Source organism: Maniola hyperantus, chromosome 2 (genome assembly GCF_902806685.2).
Source record: "Maniola hyperantus chromosome 2, iAphHyp1.2, whole genome shotgun sequence".
Lineage (NCBI taxonomy): Eukaryota > Metazoa > Arthropoda > Insecta > Lepidoptera > Nymphalidae > Maniola > Maniola hyperantus.
In genome coordinates this window covers 5,609,899-5,629,544 of record NC_048537.1, presented here as the reverse complement: position 1 = coordinate 5,629,544, position 19,646 = coordinate 5,609,899, and the positions used below count along the sequence as shown (strand labels likewise).

Here is a 19,646-nt window from a genome sequence, read left to right as displayed (position 1 = left end):
TGTTAGCATGTATAGCTCAATGAATGGGAGGAAGTTGTAGTTATTACTAAATGGTACTTAGAATTCACGACACAGTTGATAAACGAATACTAATGAAGCTATACTTATTACTTAAGTACCTGGTTTTGTATCGTTTACTCCAATACTACCTATACATATGTCTGGAAATTTTAAAATTAAACGATGCTCAATTTCTTAGTCGAATTTTGTCAACGGAATCATTATACCTGTTAGAAACGTACTTGGTAAAAATCTTCAAAATAATATTAAAAAGAGCAAAATGTTACCTTTTTTGAATAAATGATTTGAATTTGAATGATAATTTGATAAATAATTGTTATTTTAAAAATTGATACTAAGTAAGTACCTACTACTCAAAAATCAAAACAGTGGAAAGATCTCGGTCTAAACTCGGATATTTATGATAGTATGGTCATGTTTGAAATAAAAGTTTCTGCCACAAACTTTTATTTTGACATTGAAAATGCCGGATTTTTTATCAATCCGTAGATACGTAATACGTTAACAGACATAATTTTTTGCTTACTCGTTCAGTTGGATATATAAGGAGAGTAATTACAATCCTCATTCCTCTGTGACGCGCAATAAAAAGATCTAGTTAGAGCTAGGAGCAAAAAGCCATCAAGAATAATTCTATGCAAATATCCTGTTGCAAAATCATCTTCCTACATTTGAATAAGCTATTCATGCGGAATGTTTTAATAACTAGATAGCTATTAGCTAGTAACTGGTTTTTTCATCATCTAGAGTTCGTAGACCGATTATTGAATAAGATACAGTACACGGCAGAAAATATTGTAGGTATTTTAATAATTATGAGAGAATTGATAAAGCAACAAACAGATACACACACCATACCTACACACATATAGACAGTTACATGCATAACCCTCCCGTGGTTGAATAAAATAAATGATATTAAAGGATATTAAAAGGAATAGATATTACAGATCAAGTATGATTCATAAAGGTGTACGACCGGTCGTTGTAAGGCGACCTAGACTCTAAATATAGTGCGCCATAGATTCATAGGATAGGACTGGCTCGCAGTTGCATTGTAGTAGAAGTACGTGTCTTCAGTCTCCACGGGGTAGATGTTATTTCTGATGCAGATCACTGAAATGGAATATACAAGTACAGTACGCGACAGGTTGAAATGGCATTTGGGGAGGGAACGCCCCGCACACCCGCACAGCCCCCGCGCTAACCTGGTGCGGGCGAGCGCGGGTGACATGCGGGTATGCGGGGTGTCCTCCCACCTCATACCCCGATTGCCATCTCAACCTGTCGCAGACTATAGGTACGTTGGAAGAAATGTACTATACAAAATGACAGTTATTTTCTGTACCGATTCGAAGTACCCCACCGAACGTAGCTACCTACTGTGTGTCAAAAGGTCTTCGAGTTGACAGATGTCTCATCAGTTCATCAAAGTACTTTATTTAGTGTTCGATTTTTAACAAAATTTTAGTTCTATTGTAGAGGCATGCGGCCTCTTCTAAGACTGGCAGCTGTAAAGAAGACATTTCACATCGCAGCTGCCACTTAGAACGGAAATTTGAATACGGAGCGATTCGAAAATCCTGCGGCCCTGGGCGAAATCCAGGGGCCACATTCGCTCCTCAGATACCAAGACCGACACATCACTGTCGAGCACCGAGCTCCAGTTTTCTTGATTTCGTCTGTTATATTAATTGTGTTTATCCTGGATTATATCTTGTAAATATGTGAGCAGCCGTTTCATTCATACTCCGTGCTACCACACTATGTTCTTTTATTATAGTATAGGTATTGTTTAATAGTGAGTCCGTTACTAACTACGTACACGTCCATTACTAATAACTGCATTTGTACACACATTTTTTGGAGAGTGACTAGTTTTAATCATGGCTTGTATTACTCAGTTATCAATTATTGTCATAATCTGTTTTGTGTATCCAATAAATTAAAAAAAAAACATTTAGTTCCAAGTAAATTCAAATAAGTTCACATGACGCTCACTGCTGCTATCAGCGCCAAAATGGCAAATTCAAGTTGCTTCAAAACCTTATCGGCAATCGCAGGTCTGGGACCTGTATGTTGTATTAGTAGAGGTCAGTGATGCAGATAAAGCAAGCATAACAAACTGCAACTAGTTCATTTATTTACTAGCTGAAGTCTGCGACTTCGTCCGCGTGGATTTAGGTCTTTAAAAATCCCGTGATTTTTTGGGATAAAAAAAATCACGTCGATCCGGTGCTCCGTTGCGACGCGATTAAAAAATCTAGAGTTCAAAGAATCTATGTATTTGCCTACATACTGTAACGAAGCGTTACATGAATTATTACTTATATTATTATTTTATCCTATCTATTATTATAAATCTTATTTTTAAACGTAATTAAGTATATTTTTAAATTAATTTGCATTCTTATTAAAAGTAGTTGTTGCGAAATGGCAATACCCATTTCCAAACGCTAGCTGTCAAAAGAAGCCTTTGAAAGAGGCCTTTGAACTTTTTCTCGGTTGAGAGCTCGCTCTGGTGGCGAGCCGAAGTTGTTGTCTATTTACATTGTTCCTTAATTTAAAATAAAATTGATTTTTCTTTAAAAATAAAACGTATTTAATCTAAAAGTGCTCCCGTAAAAGGGTAAGTTTTTGAATGGTACCTAAAACAAGTAGATAAACTAATAACGTAATAACTTTCGATACATTCTTTGCAACCGCCAGTTTCCTACTTAGTTAATTTTAATTCTAATTATTTTATTTTGACAATCATAGCCCTAGTAGTTAATTTGAACCGTTGTATTAACAAAATATAACGTAGTGTATTTACCAATTCATTAGTAATTTTCAATCTACATTGCATCATCATTGTAAAATTATTTTGACAACCCTCTTTTTTTATATTTTTGTGAATAATTTAATTCTTTTTAATATTTTGGGCCTTCAGCCATATATTTAGCCAAATAATTGTAATCTCCGTTCTGATATCGCCACACCGGCAATTCTACCATGTCAAGTACCTACCTTCTGTGTTCGACACGGTCCCGGGTTCGATTCCAGAACGGAAATTTATATGACCAGAGGATAACCCACATTGGTTATCAATTCCAGGAGCTACGTTTGGATTTGAAAGCGTGGTCTGGACTTAAAGGCGGGTTTAACCCCCATCAGAAACCTCCATCATCTAGTCAGCACCGTCGGGTACCCACGGCAACATCTGCTGACACCGAACTCCCGGCCTCACACCATCTACGAGGCCGACAACACGAGGGGAGTACACATTACTGCCGCTAGGGCAAAGGCCGAAATCAACGTAACACCACGACCCTACAAATTTTGTGTGCCGACCTACGAGCTAAGCCGCGGTAGTTTTCTGTACCAACATTTTATATTATTAAAATCCTACCGTGTGCTATTTTTGCCGTTTCCTTTCATTCACATTTATTTTTTTTTAACACCCGGTACACTGGCGCCTTCACGTGGTTGATTTCTGCTTTTCCTTAGTGGTATAGTAATAGTTTTGTACGGTGCGTGCTTGTTTTGTAAAACGCTTTTATTTTTTTTGGTTTGCAGTAACTGAGATGAAAGCAGCAATTTCACACAATTATATTGTTTGTTCCTTTTTTCCATATTATTTTTATTAGTAGATTTTTTGTGGAAACTTTGTATTGTATTTTTTTTACCATTATAAAGCTGCGTTCACACCAGTTGCAAATTTAATTTTATTGTTGATTAATTCACCTTTATTTTGCCATTCATATTTCATTGTTTTGTCATCAAACCAAAGCGTTCTGTTAAGCTGATTGTAACAGAACGGAGTATTTTTTCTTAATATTTTGTTTTTGGTACCACTCAAAAAAAAATAACCCACCCGGCAACAAGGTTTTTTCCCGTGTTGCGGTTTGTCTTGTAACATTTTTATACACTTATTCAGGATAATTTTTTTTCATTGGTTTTTCTGATTTAAAAAAAAAAATACCATGCCGTACCCAATCAAGTACTTCTCATTACAAAAGTCGGAATTGGAGTACGAGGTTGCAGTCAGAGGGGAAACTCCTAGTGCCACGGTGGCAGAGCTTAGGAAACAAATTAATAAACTGAGTCAATTGCACTTTTCTGAGGACATTTTATGTTCTCATTTGGAACCTGCTGAAGACCTATCCAGCTGTTTAGAACTGCTGGATAAGATTAACACAGCGTTTACAGGTGATGTTCCAGATAAAAATACACTTGCTCGTTACGAAAATTTATTACATCACCTATATCATCGGCTTAACAGGATAGAACCAGACAGGCAGCTTTTGGATAACCATATACAATGCAACGTATTGTTCAAGGAGCTTTATGAAAAACTTTTAAATTTAAAGCCAAAGAGTATTGACCCACTTGCAATAGCTGGTCCGAGTTCAGAACCCGCAGCACCATCATCTTCGGTAAATGTAAACGTCACATGTGAAGGCGGCACCAAAATTTCATCCGAAGTAGACAAATTAAAATTTAATGGTAAAACATGCGTTCGTTCGTTCATCCAAAGAGCAAATGAGTTTAGTTTGGCCCGCAATATATCAGGTACCAAGCTTTTGGCTTATGCTACCGAGATTTTTGTGGATGATGCCCTACACTGGTATCGCGGTGTTCAGGAGCAGGTTTCAACTTGGGAAGAGCTCACCGTTCTCTTAAAGCAGGATTTTGACATAATTGATTACGACTACCGCCTATTATCGGATATTCGTGCTAGAACTCAAGCTAAGAGCGAGAACATCACCATTTACCTATCAATCTTAGCAAGCATGTTTGCACGATTGTCAAAGCCCTTGCCAGAGGAGGACAAGCTCGAGATAGTATTGCACAATATTCATCCTCGTTATGCGAGTACACTGGCCTCTGCAACAAACATTGTTTCCGTTGAAGAATTACGTACATTGTGTAAAAATTACGAAAACTTTCAGTCACGTTTGTCTCAATATCACACACCTACGGCCGCGACATCAGAGACTTTTGCACCGGAGTTCTCATACAAAGAAGAACCGAATACTGGCAACAAAAACAGTAATTATAGGCCGAATTTCCATAAGAATTTTAATGACAAACAAACCACCAACCCTAAAACTAATACTACTAACAACTATGTCAATCAAAAATATTTGCATGCAATTAACAACACTAACTCCACTAATATCAATAAACCACCCTATTGTCAGAGATGCCGAAATAATTCTCATCATTTCCGAGACTGTAAAAGTACAGAGATTATTTGCTTCAGATGCGGATACAAGAATGTTAAAATCCCAGACTGTCCAAATTGCAACTCAAAAAACTAGTTCGGCAGAATTGTTGTAATCCACCTCCAAGTAAAGGTCACCTCGAACAGAAAGAATGGGAGGAATGGTTGGAGACGATACGTAAATTTTTCATGTGTTATAAAATTGCAACAATTCGGCCTAATAAACCAATAGATGATACTAGACCTTATTTAAATATTAAAATTAATGATGTAGAAGTCTCAGGTCTCTTAGACTCGGGAGCAACCATCACTATTATAGGTAATGGTGCTCATGAGGTTTTAATGAGTCGTGGCCTTAGATTAATTGAATATAATGAAATGTCCATTGTCGCTGCCGGGGGTCAAACTCTTGGTAGTATAGGGTATATGAACCTACCCATACATTTTGAGGGCCAGTTTCATATTATTAAAGCACTTGTTGTTCCAGGCATTAAGTTATCACTTATTTTAGGTATCGATTTTTGGCGAGCCTTTCAATTATGCCCAAAATATTTAGGTTCAATTTCATTAACAGCTGAGCCATCAAAGGATTTGAATGACAACAATCATACAAACACGTTAATATATTCTTACGACAATTTGGACACAACTCAAAAAGCTAAAGCGGACAATGTTATTAAACAATTCCGTGATATTTCATTTGAACATAAAGGGTTAGGTCGAACCCATCTTATCACCCACAGAATCGACACCGGAGATTCTCCGCCGATTAGGCAGAGGTACTATAGACTTTCTCCTGAAAAACAGCGAATACTTGTTGAACAAGTCGATGAAATGTTAAAATTAGATGTCGTGGAACCCTGTGAGAGTGCTTGGCAGTCCCCGGTTCTACTGGTAACTAAAAAGAATGGTCAGCCTCGTTTCTGCCTTGATAGCAGAAAACTTAATTCTGTCACGAAACGAGACGCCTATAACTTGCCTTACATCTCGGAAATTTTAGATAATTTACGTGATGCTCGATTCCTAACTAGTTTAGATTTGTCCAAAGCTTTTTGGCAAATTCCTATAGCCAAGGAAGACAGAGACAAGACAGCATTTTACGTTCCAGGTCGAGGTACGCTCAGGTTCAAGACTACTCCGTTTGGCCTAACAAATGCTCCCGCCACACAACAACGTTTAGTTGACGCACTATTAGGTGATGTTGATCATCGCATCTTTGCTTATCTAGATGACATCATCATCGTCAGCAGCACCTTCGAGGAGCATGTCACTCTTTTACTTCGAGTCCTGGAAAAGTTGCATTAAGCGAACTTGACGTTAAACTTGGAAAAATGCGAGTTTTTCCGCAGTCAGCTCAAATATCTAGGTTATGTAGTTGATGCGAACGGATTACGGACCGACCCAGATAAAGTAGAAGCCATTCTTAATTACGCTACTCCTACTACTCGTAAGGAGCTTAAGCGATTTTTAGGCACTGCTACCTGGTATCGTCGATTCGTTCCGAATTTTAGCACCATTGCAGGGCCTCTCAATAAACTGACCTCCAATAAAAAGAGCGCTCCACCTTTTCAATGGTCTGAGGAAGCTGACGCTGCTTTTAAGAAGCTGAAAGAATGCTTAGTTTCGGCTCCAGTTCTTTCTTGTCCTAATTACGATCTGCCATTCGAAATTCATACGGATGCCAGCAACTATGGAGTAGGCGCTATGCTCACGCAGAACATAGACGGCTTAGAACATCCTGTCGCTTATATGAGTAGATCCTTGACATCAGCTGAGAAAAACTACAGTATTACAGAACGAGAAACCTTAGCTGTTCTGACTGCTTTGGAACATTGGCGTTGCTATGTGGAAAACGGGAAAACCTTCACCGTTTACACAGATCATAGCGCGTTAAAATGGTTTCTTTCGTTGAACAATCCAACGGGTAGGCTTGCACGATGGGGTTTACGTTTGTCAGCATTCAATTTCGAAATAAAACACCGTCGCGGTGTCGACAACGTAATCCCAGATGCGCTATCTCGCGCTGTAGCTGTCTCTGCCATCATCACTGCCAACTCCGTCGCGACTACTAGTGACGATTGGTATAAAAATATTTACAATAATTGCCTCACAAAACCACAAAATTGCCCAAATTATCAAGTTAAAAACGATTGTCTTTTTCGCTTAACTAAGAATAAATGCCAACTTACCGACGAATTTTCGTGGAAAGAAGTGGTCCCTTCTGATCTCCGAGAAAAAGTAATTGCCGAAAACCACAATAAACCAACGGCTGGTCATCTGGGCATTTTTAAAACGTACCGTCGCATTTCACTCAGATATTTTTGGCCGGGTATGTACCGGGATGTAGCGAGTTATGTAGGTTCATGTTCCATCTGTTTGCAGTACAAGGCCCAAAATCACCCTACGCTCGGAGAGATGGGTCGGCCTAAGCAGTGCTCTCGGCCATATCAAATGATATCCATAGATCTGATGGGTCCTCTTCCAGTAACACGTAAACAAAATTCTTACATTTTAGTAATAACATGTTGTTTTTCTAAATTTTGTCATATATTTCCTATTAAAAAAGCAACTTCCGATATAATAGTAAAGATTTTGGAAGAACAAATATTTCTGGTACATGGCGTAAGCCAGACCATTTTTCTGGACAATGGATCTCAGTTTATTAGTAATGCAACCAACAACCTTTTCAAAAAATATAATGTCCCAAACGTATTTTTTACACCAAAATATACCCCCCAGGTTAATACTGTGGAAAGGTATAACAAAACAATTATTACTTGTATTTCTACTTTTGTCGACCAGGATCATCGGTCTTGGGATACCTTTATCCCAGCCGTACAATTCGCCATCAATAACTCGGTCAACGAGGTAACAGGATTTACACCATCTTTTCTTGTTTTCGGCCGGGAAGTGGTAATTTGTGGCTCTCACTACCTCGATAATGACCTAGAGGACGAAGTTTTATTTCTGCCCAGGGATTTATATGCGGAAAACCGCGGTTGCATGAGTGAAATCTTCAATAATGTTCAGAAGTCGTTGTACCATTCCCACGCAAAAAATACGGCGCATTATAATCTAAGACGTAAGCCATTCGAGTTTAACGTCGGAGACATTGTTTATAAACGAACTTACGTCCTCTCCGATAAAGACAAGTACTTTAGTAAGAAATTGGCCCCGAAATATGTACAATGCCGAGTTATTGCGAAACGCTCACCACTTGTATACGTTCTAGAAGATATGGCGGGCAATAACTTGGGCACTTGGCACATAAAAGATTTAAAAATACATACTCAGAAGAGCTAGCCTAAGTATATGTTATACAGTAGCTAGTAATATTAGTCATTTCATATCACTGTAGTTGTTTTACCCTTCAAATGCACGGCTCTCTAAATTTTCCTTAATGGTTTGATTACACTAAATACATTTTTTTTGTTTATCTAACATATTATATTACTTATATGGTACTATTTATATGTATATCTATACACAAATATTGTCTGAGTATTGTAATGTATTATTGTATTTTATGTTACGTATTATATTACAAGTCTAATATTATTGTATTGTACAGCTATACTTGTTAGTTACATTAACTCCAGGCCTTATTGAGAGTACTTTTGCTTTCTTCGCAACAAAGTCATAAGCCATTATTTTAATATCAGGACAATTGTTGGTAATTGCAGGGAAGTAAATTTAACTTGTAGGTTCGGATTTTATTTTAAAATAAAATCCTTGCGTGCGAAGGGGGGTAATGTAACGAAGCGTTACATGAATTATTACTTATATTATTATTTTATCCTATCTATTATTATAAATCTTATTTTTAAACGTAATTAAGTATATTTTTTAAATTAATTTGCATTCTTATTAAAAGTAGTTGTTGCGAAATGGCAATACCCATTTCCAAACGCTAGCTGTCAAAAGAAGCCTTTGAAAGAGGCCTTTGAACTTTTTCTCGGTTGAGAGCTCGCTCTGGTGGCGAGCCGAAGTTGTTGTCTATTTACATTGTTCCTTAATTTAAAATAAAATTGATTTTTCTTTAAAAATAAAACGTATTTAATCTAAAAGTGCTCCCGTAAAAGGGTAAGTTTTTGAATGGTACCTAAAACAAGTAGATAAACTAATAACGTAATAACTTTCGATACATTCTTTGCAACCGCCAGTTTCCTACTTAGTTAATTTTAATTCTAATTATTTTATTTTGACAATCATAGCCCTAGTAGTTAATTTGAACCGTTGTATTAACAAAATATAACGTAGTGTATTTACCAATTCATTAGTAATTTTCAATCTACATTGCATCATCATTGTAAAATTATTTTGACAACCCTCTTTTTTTATATTTTTGTGAATAATTTAATTCTTTTTAATATTTTGGGCCTTCAGCCATATATTTAGCCAAATAATTGTAATCTCCGTTCTGATATCGCCACACCGGCAATTCTACCATGTCAAGTACCTACCTTCTGTGTTCGACACGGTCCCGGGTTCGATTCCAGAACGGAAATTTATATGACCAGAGGATAACCCACATTGGTTATCAATTCCAGGAGCTACGTTTGGATTTGAAAGCGTGGTCTGGACTTAAAGGCGGGTTTAACCCCCATCAGAAACCTCCATCATCTAGTCAGCACCGTCGGGTACCCACGGCAACATCTGCTGACACCGAACTCCCGGCCTCACACCATCTACGAGGCCGACAACACGAGGGGAGTACACATTACTGCCGCTAGGGCAAAGGCCGAAATCAACGTAACACCACGACCCTACAAATTTTGTGTGCCGACCTACGAGCTAAGCCGCGGTAGTTTTCTGTACCAACATTTTATATTATTAAAATCCTACCGTGTGCTATTTTTGCCGTTTCCTTTCATTCACATTTATTTTTTTTTAACACCCGGTACAATACATTTTCTAAGGCCAATATTCTATAAGTTTTTTTAAAGTTAAGATATGTTTTCGGAATCATGTTATTCGAATGTTCTAAATTAGGTACTGCTATTCTTGACGGATCCATAAGATATCCGGATAAGAGCCATAGGTTGGCCAGTGGCCAAACACGTGAAATGAAGGTATTTGAATTTAAAAACAGGAAACTGCTAATAGGGGTATGTCCAAACACAATTTTTAAATCACTATAAGTATTTTCAAACATTAACATTGTGAGATTTGCCATCCCTGGCTTACGCGTTTAAATATTACCCGTGGATGCAATAAGTTGGCGCCTATGCAGGCAGCAAGTCGTGGTAGCGCCTCGCGCCGTGGCGCGGCGCTTATGCGATTGTGCATCGCGTTACATAATGCAAACCAGTCGCTCGTATCGGCAGTATCGGTCGCTATAACCCTACCGTCGAGTGAATTACGTTACCGCCAAGTACAAGGGCAAGGTAGCCGTCCGCCATTTCACGGTCGCATAAATTTTCCCGACGGCGAATGTTAGTACTTTGCTTAAATTTATTGAACTGAGCTGGTATACCGCGTACTCGCATTACTCGTACTTTAGCCAAAGAGGAAATTCTGATGTCGCTTATATTAGCTCTCTGATTGCAGAAATTTTAAAACTGTCCTTATTAACTTACTTATACTACATTATTATGTAGAGCAGGCTGATCGCTATCAGCTAGATCGCTTGCAAAATAACCATTTTCCCCTGTAGATATTTCAACATTTATTCCGACTTCCAGATAAAATTTTAGTAATACATGTATGTCTTGCTCGTAAAAGGAAAGCATGCGCAACTTAATTATGACAATATTACGCCAACCAACAGTCGAAAAAATTAGCTCTACTTCAAAGCAAGCTGCGACTACTGTAATAAAATTTCCAGTAGTCGCATGTAATAAAAATATCCTCAACTTATAGGAACTGACTTTATTCCATTTAGACAATACTTAATAAACTTCAATCTTAGTTCTAAACTATTAACTTCTTCAAGACATAATTATAAATTCTAATTTTCCCTGCTTCAAATCAATAGCTCCCGCTCTTATGGCCGCCATTTTTACCTCTCCTCATAATTCTTTTTTTTAATTCAACTGTAGGCAAAGCAATGTCGCTAACAATCGGCCATTCTGACTTCATGTCTGTCCTCAGACATTCAGGCTCAATTGAAAGAGATTCTCATTCTATCAAACTCATAGTTTTATCTTGATTTCATGATCACTAACTTTTCATTAATCAAACCACTTCTTTGGTTGAATTCGAAAAATTTCATCTTTTCTTGTCAGGGTTTCTTATTTTATCAAACTTTATATTAATTTCATAATCACCTGAACATAATTACTTAAACCAAACTATTTCTTTGGTTGATTGTTGCATTCGAAGAATTTCATCTTTTCTTGACAAGGGTTCTCATTCCATCAAACTCATAGTTTTATCTTAATCTCATAATCATCACCTTTGCTTAAACTAAACCGCTTCTTTGGTTGATTGTTGTCGAAGAATTTCATCTTTTCTTGGCAGGGGTTCTCATTTGATCAAACTCATACTTATATCTTAATCTCATAATCACCATCTTTGTTTAAACCAAACCACTTCTTTGGATGATTGTTACATTCGAACAATTATATCGTTTCGGCCATCCTTTTCTTAGAATGTCCTCATTCACACATCAGACAGACATAGACATCAGTTTAATATTCATGATCATTGTCAATGATGCCTAATGGCCGCAAACTAATAGTCTCAGTCTCTTATTATGATCGTCATCATATCCCCAACGTCATGACATCAGTAAAACATCCATGATCGATCGTCAATAATGCTTATTATTACTTGTCATCTTTAACTAACTATATCATTTACGCCATGGCAGCCCGCTCACTAGCCTATGGTCGCAAACTTAATAGTCTCATTCTCATATCATCTTAATCATCATTTTAATCATCATCTTAATCGTCATTTTAATCATTATTTTAATCATCATCTTAATCATCATCTTAATTAACTATATCATTTACGCCATGGTGGCCCGCTCACCAACCTGATGGCTGCAAACTAATAGTCTCATTCTCTTATGGTGATCGTCATCATATCCACAACGTCATGACATCAGTAAAATATCCACGATCGTTACGTCAATGATGCCTGAAAGGAACAAAATAAAACAATTAAGCAGTATCTGAGTTCTTTAAATGTGTAAATGCAGTGTAACTTAAGAGATATACTCACTTATTATTAATTGTCATCTTTAACTAACTATATCATTTACGCCATGGCAGCCCGCTCACTAGCCTATGGTCGCAAACTTAATAGTCTCATTCTCTTATCATCTTAATCATCATTTTAATCATAATTTTAATCATCATCTTAATCATCATCTTAATTAACTATATCATTTACGCCATGGTGGCTCGCTCACCAACCTGATGGCCGCAAACTAATAGTCTCATCCTCTTATGGTGATCGTCATCATATCCACAACATCATGACATCAGTAAAATATCCACGATCGTTACGTCAATGATGCCTGAAAGGAACAAAATAAAACAATTAAGCAGTATCTGAGTTCTTTAAATGTGTAAATGCAGTGTAACTTAAGAGATATACTCACTTATTATTAATTGTCATCTTTAACTAACTATATCATTTACGCCATGGCAGCCCGCTCACTAGCCTATGGTCGCAAACTTAATAGTCTCTTTCTCTTATCATCTTAATCATCATTTTAATCATTATTTTAATCATCATTTTAATCATCATCTTAGTCATCATCTTAATTAACTATATCATTTACGCCATGGTGGCCCGCTCACCAACCTGATGGCCGCAAACTAATACTCTCATTGTCTTATCGTGATCGTCATCATATCCACAACGTCCTGGCAATAACATGGCACATTTTGCTATAAGTAATATCTTCTGCATATTTCAATAGCTTATAAATTTTGTTTCTTGTATGACATCAATCTCTCTATCAAACTATGATCTTTAATATGCCTTTAAATTGTACCGCATTTACATCTTGATCATCATTACAGATTCTTGAAAATTGTGGGCGATGAGTAATCTTCACTTCGGAACTAATAAAAATATCCTCAACTTATAGGAACTGACTTTATTCCATTTAGACAATACTTAATAAACTTCAATCTTAGTTCTAAACTATTAACTTCTTCAAGACATAATTATAAATTCTAATTTTCCCTGCTTCAAATCAATAGCTCCCGCTCTTATGGCCGCCATTTTTACCTCTCCTCATAATTCTTTTTTAAAATTCAACTGTAGGCAAAGCAATGTCGCTAACACATGTAGATTGTTTTCTCCCGAAGATAACATTATTTTGAGCGCCATTCAAATTATTTGTAAGTATAACAGACTAAGTAAGTATAAGTTATCACTGAGAAATTTCATTTAGCTTGACATAAATCCAATCAGTCTCAGAAATGAGAACATAGCTATTAGGTATTCTTATTTCTCTCGCATACCGGCATACCTAATAGGCGAATCCCTTGAGGTTTTAAATATGTAGGTAAGGTAGGTACCTATAATAAGTTATTTATTTATGTTTTTTGGTGCGCCTAATGATTGGTTGAGCTCGGCGAAATGCCTTTGCAGTATGAGTAATCTCAAGGCTTAAAAGAAACCGCAAATTATCGTTTAATGATCCGTAAAAAAATTGCGAGTCGAAGTTCTATCGAATCTTCTTGATTGCTCCCGTCTCCGTGGGAATTTGAATCGAATTGTTCGCGGTCGGATAACGATCGGAACACAAAAAATGGGATCGGGATAATGGAGAAAGAACGCGCAGAAGGCGACTTCAAGGTCGACGTGCGCTCCCGCCCTCCCGCGCATCCTCACACAGGAATGCACCAGCCGGACTATTTTTAAACGACTTCAAATAAAACTGGACAAATGTAACATGTTCTTGCACAATCAGTGTTCCTAATTTAAAAAACAAATCCTGAATCAAAATTATAAGCAAAATTGTCTCTGTCATTATCTTGGTTATAAATTTATACCCATATACTAGCTGATGCCCGCGACTAGTCCGCGTGGATTTACATTTTTTAAAATCCCGAAGGAACTCTTTGATTTTCCGGGATAAAAAGTAGCCTATGTGTTAATCCAGGGTATACCTAATCTATCTTCATTCCGAACTTCATCCAAATCGGTTCAGCCGTTTTTGCGTGATTGAGTAACAAACATCCAAATATCCACACTTTCACATTTATAATATTACTTATTAGAATGAGTACCTACTCGGTAAGTAATCGCAATAATTTCCCTTCAATTTGGCACTATGTGCAAAACTATATCTATCTAAACTATATATCTTAGCTCTATCATTGAGATTTTCCGATAGTTTATCTCCAGGAGTTACTGAAACACTAGACTCATATAAAACATTAACTAACACTAATTTTAGCATATTGTGCATTTAAAAAAAAGTAATTCCAAAATTATAATTACGTTGTGAACCTACTTTCGAAAACTGAAAAGCAAGAAGAGATCAATATTTTATTATCACAAGTATTTTTGCAGTGTCTTTACGAATAAGTTTTTTTTCGATTAGAGATTTATAAAAAAAAGTCAAGCACCTACCTACTATATCTAGCTCAGAACGAATCCCAATCATAAAACTATAAAACTCTAAAATTAATATACTTACAAAAAATTCAAATAAGCCATAATAATAAAACAGTTCTATCTTGATAAAACCGAATCGAACAAAAAAGACAAAATAACTATGTAATCTGATATAATCGCCACCTGTTGCAGGGCATGTTAGAAACGTAACCACAAAAAAATATTGAAGGATCACAATAAATTAAAATTAACTTTCGGCACCGAACTAATAAAAAGTTAATCCACTTTTATATCTTCCGATAGTTAAATTCGACATTGTACTAGGAGATCATACAAATGAATAAGTATTAATTTTCTTTCTCGACAGGCATCCTCCTCGATCTTTATATAGAAAAAGTTTTCTTTCAAACCCAATAAGTTATTACTTCCTTTACAATACCACTTGCATGCAAGTTTGTTGTTTATTGAGGTTTTAAGCAGGCTATAAAAGTAGATACGTGTAAATGCTCTTCTAATGACCAATTCGCACCGGTATGCAATAAGATTACTTCACCCTCGTCACAGTTCATGTTATGTATGAAAACTTTATTATGATAACAGTGAAGCTATAAAGCGATGTAACTACTATAACGGGAACAATAATAGTCCTATCCTATAACAATCTTATTAGTGAAGAGTCATCTATCAATTTTCTGCATAATATCTATATTATGTATATAAAAGTTGATGCACAGTCATTATCCATGTATCTGTCTGTCTGCTAGTTTTCACGGGCCATCTGATTTTGACGAAATTTGGTAGTTACAGAGAGAGCTTGCATTCCGGCGAAGGATATAGGGTACCTACCAAGACTATTTTTGATCCCGGAAAAACTACAGGATTTTAAAACAACCTCAATAATTTATGTAGACGAAGTTGCGGGCATCGTCTACTTGGTATTGAGATAGCTTGCATCCTGGGGACAGACGAACACAGACTGATTCTAACGAAAAGTCAAAGAGTTCCCACAGGATTTTTGAACGATCTACGCGGACGAAGTCGCTGGCATTATCTTTTAGTACTTAATATTTCTGTCTACAAATAAAAGGCATTTAAAGTCAAATAGATAAGCAATAAAAAAAATGCTGCAAAGAATTATGCAGATGCAGCGGAAGTGTATAATGCTCTATAATAGCAATGTACGTGAAAGATATTTTCTTACATTAAATATTAGCTAACATTACAACATTTTTGCATAATGGGAGACCGCAATTATACTGTGAAATGGAATGCTAATCGTAGAGGATCCAGCTATAGGCGAGCTGTGTCGTTGACACAAACTGCGTGCGGAGTATTCTTGCAGCAAAAAAAAGATCGACGGCGTCATAAAAATATCACTACCGCGTCATTTACAAGACCGGTAGTTGCATTCCAGCTAATCGAAGACGGGTCCAGATAACCTATAATGTTATTCCTTGGAAACTGCGAAGGTACGATTCTATCCTCGGGGACTATCCACTGGCCGTTGAACTCACATCTGGCGCCGCTCTTCCTCACCCCTCACCATTTTTTCTCAACAAAACTTCCGTTCTACAGTTTTTACCGTCATGTCGATAACCTGACTGATACGGCGGATACGCCTCATTTGCAAAATCGTTCACAGCGATGTTGATTTGTGTGCATCATTTAGCTCTGAACTTTAATGCAGTTACGTATTCACTGGGTAATCCTGATGATGTAATTCGCTGCACTATTAAAATCTTGCCCGCGGGCACCGACGTGTCATTGACACTTCACAATTTTGTTTTCGGAGCATGACGAACAGTATCTACAACCTTTGCATTTATACTTACACTAGCTTATGATCACGACTTCGTCCGCGTGGACTACACAAATGTCAAACCCCTATTTCATACCCTTAGGGGTTGAATTTGCAAAAATCCTTTCTTAGCAGATGCCCACGTCATAATAGCTATCTGCATGCCAAATTTCAGCCCGATCCGTCCAGTAGTTTGAGCTGTGCGTTGATAAATCAGTCAGTCACCTTTTCCTTTTATACATATAAAAATACTTACATAAAAAGTAAATGAGCAAAGCTTTTTGTGGAAGAAGCTTCACCGCAAAATTAACTTGAGAATGGCGTAATTGCTACGTAAATAATATTGCCCTCTGCGTGTAACATAATTGTAAACATTATTTCTAAAGAATTGTCCTACAGGCTACGCCATTATATTTTTCTCTCTCTACATACCAGTTAGGTACTTCTCTTCCCATACATAAGTTGGTTGAACACACTTGTGTCAACAACGACAAAGTTAGATCAACTCCAGTCTTCAATTTTATAAGTCTTGGCGTTTACTCATAAAGTTCTAAATATGTGTTGCTTACTAACGGTAGGTATAATATGATTATTTACGTGTTTTTAATTTTACTAGCGGAACGTAATGATATTAGGTAATTTTGTACACCTTGATGGAATAAGTCCTGTAACTCTATTATGTTCTACAATATTTTAAGTGGTGTTAAGTGCCCATTACTTTTATCTGAAAATCTTATCTTTTCAATGAGAATAACATTATTCATCACTTTTTAGTTATGAGTTTAACTTGAACTACCTATTCTAGGTATATATAGGTATCTAAATTCTCCGCGGTTTTATTTAAAAGACCACAACCTCGTCCGCTTATATTTAGGCTTTTTTAAATTCGCTGGGATCTCGCTGATTTACCGGCATAAAAATTATTATCCTATGTCACGGCTAGTATGAAGGTTATATCTGATTTGAAAACGTATATAGAATATTAGTACGAATAAAACTGAAGCAGTATCATCAGAGATTATTGTTTTATACTATTATTAGATCAATTATTATATAGCTTTTTGTCACTTTTATTTAGACCACATTCGCATACATTAATTTCTAGAGCATGTTCTATAATTGAGTTTGATTGTTCAATATAATATTCAAAAAGAACACCTTCATTATACATGTAGGACCAAGGAAGAGTTTTATACGCTAAAAGAACACCTTCGTTTCTATATAGAAAATGGAAAAAATGTATGAAAGAGTGCATGGAAAAAAGTCAAAAGATTTATTGAAAATTATACAATAATGGTGGGGTTTGTCATACTAGGTATATACATTATAGACACATCATTACACTAAACCTTTGAAAATGAGTTGCTGTGGTTGACTTGGTACACTTAAATAGAGCGCTCGGTTCGCGTAATTTGTTTTGACTGCAAGGTATTTAAAGCTTCCACAGGAGATGAATGTATGTAAGCGGCCTACTGCCATTGTACTACGAGTATGGTAAGAACAGAACAATAAGGGTCGAGGACCCGCGGGTCAACACGGCAGCCTCCAGACTATGTCGTGCTTGTGAACTAGGAATGCGAAGTAACTCGTAATTCGTTCTTTTATTTCATCGTGGTTTGAACTACGTATATGTTTGAATGTAACTGTTTTTTTTTGAATGATTTAAGAATAATAATTAAGATTTCGTAAATAATAGGGCATAGGGCTTCATAACTGAAAACACTGTAAGTCAAGTTCAAAGTTTAGCAGTTCGCTGGACGATTGCGTAATAGAGTTGTCGTACAATCAACGTGTTGTCGTGCCTATTGGAGCGGCGGATGACGTTATATATCATCATTCATCACAGAACGTTAGGATGGGACCGTATTTGTATCATTTTGATGTATTGTAAAGGCCCGACATAAATATTATCACTACATCATGTCATAACCAAGACTACGTCAGTGTCCGTTTTTGTTTTTTGGTGGAAATTTCGTGAGAAGAATCTTTCATCAAAATCGGTCATGCAGATGAGCTGTGAAAAGTGAAAAGGTAACAGACAAAAAGATTTTGCATTTATTAGTATAACCATAGGTATAACTACACTATAGACGGATGATAGTCAGAACTAAATCCATCGGCAGCGTATCATAATAATATAGTTTGCATACTAACTAACGACCATAGTACACTTTCCTTTGCGTTACGATATAGGTATACCTACGTAGGTACTAAAAAATCACACACATCGATTCAGCAATCTTGGATAAACCGGTGTTCCTACATATCAAACATTGGTGACATAATATAATGCATATATTTTTGTACAAGAATGATAATTAGGTACATTAATATTAAAACCTTCCTGAAAGTGTTTAAATTACGTTGAAAAATCATCAAAATCGGTTCTTTGGTTTTTGTAATAATCGCGGACATACATACCCACATACGGATCGAATACATAACCTCCTTTTTTGAAGTCAGTTAATGATATTTATAGTGATAAAATGTGGACTCAGCTTTTATCACAGCAGCCTTTGCTATTATCACTGCGGGATCGCCTAGGTACACCGTATATTCAATTACTTTAGTTGATCATGAAAATCCTTCTGGATCCTTGCGTGAATAGCTGATATAAACAGTTCCCAACACAACATGGTAATTACCGCCTACCTACTTCCTTAGTTCCATAACAGGGACCATAAATTTTAATAAAATTATGAGTAATGAAACCATCCTGTGGAATTCGTAGCAGAGAATAGAAGTTACTACTTACCTACTCTAATTTTCATATTGCTTTTCAGTGAAGATTTCCACTAATTTAGAGTTCCTTTTTAGACGTGATCCTCAATCCTAATTATGAAGTTATCCTGATTCCTGATTTCGATATTAAAAAAAAATGGACAACTAGTTTCTCCTTTCACCAAAGGTTGCCTTGGTGGAGATTGCTGCGTCTGAGCAATAATACCGCCTTTGCATACAATTGTTTCTAGTTTTAGTTTTGTTTTGTCTTGTTTATTTCATGTTTTGGGTGCAATAAAGTTTATCTATCTATCTAGGACTATAACTAACTGGACTTGTGAAGAAATGTGAAAGTCTCTACAAGAGACA

General features: G+C 36.4%; 2 protein-coding genes across 14 annotated transcripts in view; one reads left to right on the top strand and one right to left on the bottom strand.

The window, feature by feature from the left end:
• LOC117993521 (cytosolic carboxypeptidase 1-like) overlaps positions 1-19,646 on the top strand; it is a 101,996-nt gene that overhangs the window by 42,862 nt on the left and 39,488 nt on the right. The window lies entirely within an intron of this gene.
• nw (narrow) overlaps positions 1-19,646 on the bottom strand; it is a 34,571-nt gene that overhangs the window by 14,417 nt on the left and 508 nt on the right. The gene's annotated exons all lie outside the window — the stretch shown is intronic.